Raw genomic sequence first — 6,000 nt, 5'->3', positions numbered from 1 at the left:
ATGGATGGATGGACAGATGGGCAGGTAGAGTGATGAATGGATGGATGGACAGATGGGCAGGTAGAGTGATGGATGGATGGATGGATGGATGGGCAGGTAGAGTGATGGATGGATGGATGGATGGATGGATGGGTACAGATGGATGGATGAAAGGATGGATGGACGGACAGATGGGCAGGTAGTGATGGATGAATGGATGGATGGATGGATGGACGGACAGATGGGCAGGTAGAGTGATGAATTGATGAATGGATGGATGGACGGACAGATGGGCAGGTAGAGTGATGAATGGATGGATGGAAATGTAGATGGACGGATGAACAAACAGAGACTTCAGAAAGATAAAATTGTGGATGAACATGGATAACTGGACAAACAGACGGACGTTTAAATGGCCAACATACCAACTAATGGATTGATACGACTTTTAGACACGGAGGCAGAGTACAACCTCTGAAAAACAAGCATCTTCCCATTCCTCTTTTTCATCCAGCACTGACTCCTCCAGACAACGTAGGAACTCTGACATATTTGGCCCGTCAGCTTTCGTTGCCGCTCAGCCGACTCATCCCTAACGCCGGACCTCCCCGCTCGTTAAATCGCATTAGCTGCAGCGATCGCGTATGGATGAAACATCAAACACAACATGATTAAAGCGGCAGACTTGACAAAGTTGAGAAAAATCCCATCTTGATGGAGTGATCAGCCATTAGAGTTTGAACGATGATCTCAGATCGACAATCTGTCCCAATCTGCATGTCGAAGTCAGAGGCCGAAGCGCCAGGCTGTTTACCAACTGTGTGAAAGTCCAGATAAAGTATTCATCTTTAAGGTCCAGATGAGGACTTTACTGCGACTGGTGAAATTGACCGGCTGGTAAGCAAACGGACTAAGAAAGAGCTCGGCATAAATCAAGTGTTAAAACGACATTTGCAGGGACTCCAGCGCATATTGATTAGCCATTATTTGTACTAACAGGCGCTGAGGAAGGGGGCTGGAGCTCAGAGAGGACGTGATGGCAATCCATTATCCTAAAGGGGGGAGGAAAAGATGCTGGAAGGGATCGATAGGTCCTGGCTGGGACTGGCAGGTCCACTATTCAAATTCTATTAGGACACTGGAAGAAAAATGAAAAAGGTCTACTGGAGTACCAGAGAAAGGGGAGTTGTAGTCTGAAGCCGTGTTTGTCTAGGAACAGTCACCTCAGGTTGCACATTACAGCCACAAACAAACATATTTCACAGGAATTTAAGGTGAAATATGAACATAAAGTAGCGTAAACACATTGCATGTTATTGTTTACATCTGGAGATTTTGCACATGCACACAACGTTGGAGGGCATGAAGGCGATTCTTTTCCTTGCCATCCGTAGCCTCATTGCCTCTGTAGAACAATCAAGTTAACAAAATGAAACCTGGAGGTGTAGGTATTATTAATTTAGTGCTCCACAGGAAAGGGAAAATAACACAGGAAAACACTCATTCTTCTTTTTCCTCATTCTCTTTGTTGGCTATGCTACAAACAGACTTGTTGCCGTAGCAACTGACAACAACGCCTCTAACATGTATCAAGATTAAACACCAAAAAACATGCAAACATTTACCATCCAAAGAACATTTACGATTTTATGTTTTTTTTTCCTTGATGCTCATTTTGAGATTATTAAGAAGTGATTAGCTACTGCTATTAGCTAATCTAACACATCGGCGGTAGATTAGCTAACTTAAACCCCTACTTCTTTCATGTTCTGTCAGAGTTGGTGTGTGGGTCGCCTTTTCTGATGTTTTTTAATTGAACCGAAACACTCAGAATTCCACAGCACATCTACATGTTACAGTTGTCATAGTCAAGCTAGCATAGCTGAACTACTTTCCTCCTCCTCGCTATACTTTTTTTAGTTAAAACTTTTTCCTGACCTTGTTATCTAGTTGTTATAGTGTTGACATTTACTAGCAAAGCACTGAGACCCTTATCACGTGCATATTTAAGATTTAGCATGTTATGTTGACAACTTGTTAGCTAAAACTAATGGTAGTCATTGATAGTTATCAGCTTTTTAGGGAGAACGGGGCGAGATCTCCATTTCACAGTTGAACACCACTTTGTGTTGGTATTCCACATTCATTTCCAATTAAATATATGTGTGTGGTTGTAAAGTGACAAAATATGTAAAGGTTCATCGGGTATGAGGACTTTTACAAGCCACTGCAAATGTAGTTCAACAAGGCAAGAAAAAGCAGCAGAAAACCGACTTAAAACACTCGAGGATTTAAAATTCGGCTAAAAAAACATCATAGAGAAAGAAAAAAATATCTAGGAAGAGAGAAACTGAAGACATTTTTCTCCCCGAGGCAACAGAGCTGTCATCACTCCAACTTCTCCACTAAACTCCAACTTCCTTCTCTTCAAGAACATTTCCCAAGATTGCTGGAGAGAACAGAGGAAAATGAAAAATAAAAAGAAAAGCTTTCCTCCGTCTCCTTCATCCTAAATTGTCCTCCTCCTTTTCCACCCATGAGAGCAACAGGCTGGCAGTTTGACGCCGGTTGATGTCCGGAGCAGAAAGACCAGCAGCACGGAGACGTCTGGTTCTAGTCAAAAGTCAACAAGTGGACGTAATATGAAACAGGACATGCATAATACGGAGAGGGAGTGTGATGGTCTGACATCTTGAAAACATCAGGTAATTTTTATCCCTTTAATCTGAAAGGTTTCCTGTGTGTATGATTCAAGAAGATGGTACCAATCAGAGGCGACTTATTGCGTCGTTACAAACTGACATGACAAAGACTTTAAATAGACTCTTATTTACTGAAAAACAAGGAAAAACTGGAGAAGTAGATGGAGAGTCTCTCCACTGAAGCTGAAAGCTAAAAACAGATAAAGGTAATCTTAGTCTTTTGTAATACAAAATGTAGCAGCGTAGCTCATTTAGAGATATGACTATGGAAAAACAGTCCACTGACCAGAGAGGGGTATGTTATGAAAATATTATATCCCAAGATACAATTCGATGGTGGCTTAACCGGGTCACAGACTATAAAAACAAACCATCCAGCTGCTGTTGGAGTAAAATCAAATGATAAAAAGCAAGTCTAAGATCAAAGTAAAATTTCACCAACTCCGTCACAAAACCAGAGCTCATGTCCTGCTGCTCAACTACTGATTCACTCCTTCGCATTGGCTAATTTGCTTCAAGCAAATGGAAGCTGAAAGAAATAATTAAGTTTTGTCCGGGCCGTGGTTATTACAGCAGCTGCCGGCCGTATTCACAGCACAGAGCCGTCATAAAAAGGCCGATGCATATCACCGCTGAAACGCGGCGCACTGAAATAAAAGATCCAAACATGTAGATTCACACTTTGCTCCAATCTCCAACACGCTCCAGAAAAGAGCTTGGAGAGTCTCCTAATTAGATTAATAAGCCTTTTCTTTTTTCCCCCCACTATGGTGAAATGATTGCATTTAATTAAATATGGGAGCAACTTTTTGGGGCTTTGTGTGCGTGTGTGAGTGGAAGAGTGAAAGTGGGTTGGCTGTAATTACTTTGGAGCTGTTGAAACAGGAGGTCTCTTAATCTCAAACGCAGTTAAGACTTATTAAAGGGGAACGAAGGAGGAGGAGAATCCAAGAAACATTCGCTTAATTTAACTCAGATGGGAAAAATAAACTTAACCATCTTATTCGTTTTATAATCGCTAAACTAAAATAGGTTACATGACGTATCAAATGGAGAAAATCAACATCATTCTCCTCATCCAATCAGTAATTTTGAACTTGAATTTTAGTCGATTATATTTAAAAAGAAAAAAATAAAAGACCTGCTGAGTGAGAAGCACTGAAGCACTTGTTGCTATGGTGATTCCCGCCTTTCTGCTCCCTCTGGAAAAAGGCGGGAAAACTTTTAAAACAGACGAGCATTCAAGCCCTACATAAACCAATATTATGTGAAAACTATGAGCTGCACTCAATGGAAAAAAATTTAACCGTGGCAAAAAATAACTTTCTAAGATGAAATAAAACATTTTCTGGCACGGTTAATGTTTTTGTTTGGGATGTAATTTAATTAGGAAAGTGATATAATCAAAAGGATGTGGAATAATAGTGTTCTTACAGTTAATCAACTAACGAATCAAGACTGTTTCAGCTCTAATATAAAGGTTATGATCATTTTTATTGCATGTTTCTGATTAATAAATAGAGCACAGTGGGACGGCTTTACTACGCTTTAGTTCTGACTCTCCTCAGCTTCTCTGTGCTAAATAAAAACTATCCGCAGAAAAAGAGGCAGCAGCCGACAGCGGGGGGAGGAACTTCCTTTATTTTCCGCTCTCCATGTGGGAAACCCGAGGTGGGAGCCACGCTGAGCTGAAGACAAGACTGGGAGCCATGATGCCCATTTCCTGCAATCGCACACGCAGCTGAACGAACTGGGAGTGACATTTAACTGCTGCAGAGACTGAAATCCTTCAGATAACTACAGTCAGCAGAGATTCAGGAAGGGCGACTGAGATGTACGCTGGTCCTGACCAAACATCTCTAAATGATAGAATAGCTGGTGAAACAATTCGTTTTTATTTACAGGGAAGAGGAAACAAAAAGTAGATTAAAAGACGTCAGACATGACCAAACTATGCTTTGATTTCTTCGCTCACACACAGAAAACCACAAGAATCAGACTCTGAACAAAGGAGTCAAGATAAAAATACACAACACTGTGCAGAAAAGGTTGTACTCTGTAGTAAATCACAAAATTTAATAAACAAAGTCCAGAATCTCTCAGAATACTTGAATAAACTGGTCACCGTTGGAAAAAAAAGGCCTGTATTTGGTTGGTAGTGCCAGTCTCTATCCCTCTCTATAAGCCAGACTCAAAGACATGATGTCCACAGCCTCTCTGCACTCAGTGATGTGAACTCAGATGTCATGTCCTCTGCAGAGCTGAAACCAGTAGGAGCTGGTGCACTGACAGGATCTCTGACCCAGTCAAACTGGGAGCTGTCGTCAGGGAAGTACTTTCCAAAGAATCCAATCAATGATGAAACATGCTGCTTGATGCAGGGAATCACTGAGGTGGCGTCATGGTCAGGAGCGTCAACAAACTCATGCAGGTTCTCGGATGAATCAGTATTTGCTTCACCAAGTGGCCGGCCCCACATTGCAAGCTTTCGAGTGAAAGAGCTGATCCTGCCTGTGGCCTGAGGGAGGCGTTTATCTTTCCGTTGAAGCTGTAGATTCAGTTCGTTAAGCCTTCCAATTATGTCACTCAGGAAGGACAGTTAATGCCAGGAAGTTCTCATCACCAAATTGTTCTGCGACTTCCTGCTTGTGCTCCTGGACCAAAACCGTTCTTATCTCGACTCGGAGCTCAAAACCTCGGGACCAAACGTTTCCTCATGACAGCCACCGTGCTTCACTGTGAAACAGCACAGCCTGATGTTCAGCTCCTCACAGATGGCAGAGAAGACTCTACAAAAATGACCATACCTATCATTCCTCATTTAATTCAGAGGAAAGGGGCCTTGAAGCCAGTGCTTCTCTACGTATAACACAGCGTCTCCACTTCTTGATGAGTGTCTGAACTCCCTTTTCTCGTCCCTGACATGGTTTGTGCAAACACCGATGCCGTTTTACCATTTTAGCCCCTTCTCAGTCAGGAAACAGTGCAGGATTTCAAATAGCTCTTCAGCTGTCCCTCTGTTTCTGACATATTTACAAAAACGTAGATCCTCACACGGGGAGTTTGTCACGTCAAAACATACATAAGACACAAACAGTCTTTGTTGCCGTCGGTCGCTTCGTCGAATTGTAGGGAAAATGTTGTTCTTTCAGTTTATCTACCAGCTGATCTTGAAGATTGTTAGCATTGTCATTTATACGTCTGGCAATAGTGTCATTGGACAGAGGGGTAGTTTTTATTTTTGGAGCATTTTGTCATCCAGCCTGACGGAGACCATGTCCAACGCTGCAGGCAGCATCAGCTCCTCCACTACGGTGTG

At 42.1% G+C, this 6,000-nt stretch overlaps 1 protein-coding gene across 12 annotated transcripts in view; it reads right to left on the bottom strand.

The window, feature by feature from the left end:
* The window catches only part of pard3ab (par-3 family cell polarity regulator alpha, b), a 266,919-nt gene that overhangs the window by 34,172 nt on the left and 226,747 nt on the right, over window positions 1–6,000 (bottom strand). The window lies entirely within an intron of this gene.

The sequence above is a fragment of the Poecilia reticulata genome, linkage group LG17 (genome assembly GCF_000633615.1).
Source record: "Poecilia reticulata strain Guanapo linkage group LG17, Guppy_female_1.0+MT, whole genome shotgun sequence".
NCBI classification, from domain to species: Eukaryota; Metazoa; Chordata; class Actinopteri; order Cyprinodontiformes; family Poeciliidae; genus Poecilia; species Poecilia reticulata.
Note: the sequence above shows the minus strand (reverse complement) of the source record. Positions and strands in the feature narration are given on the sequence as shown.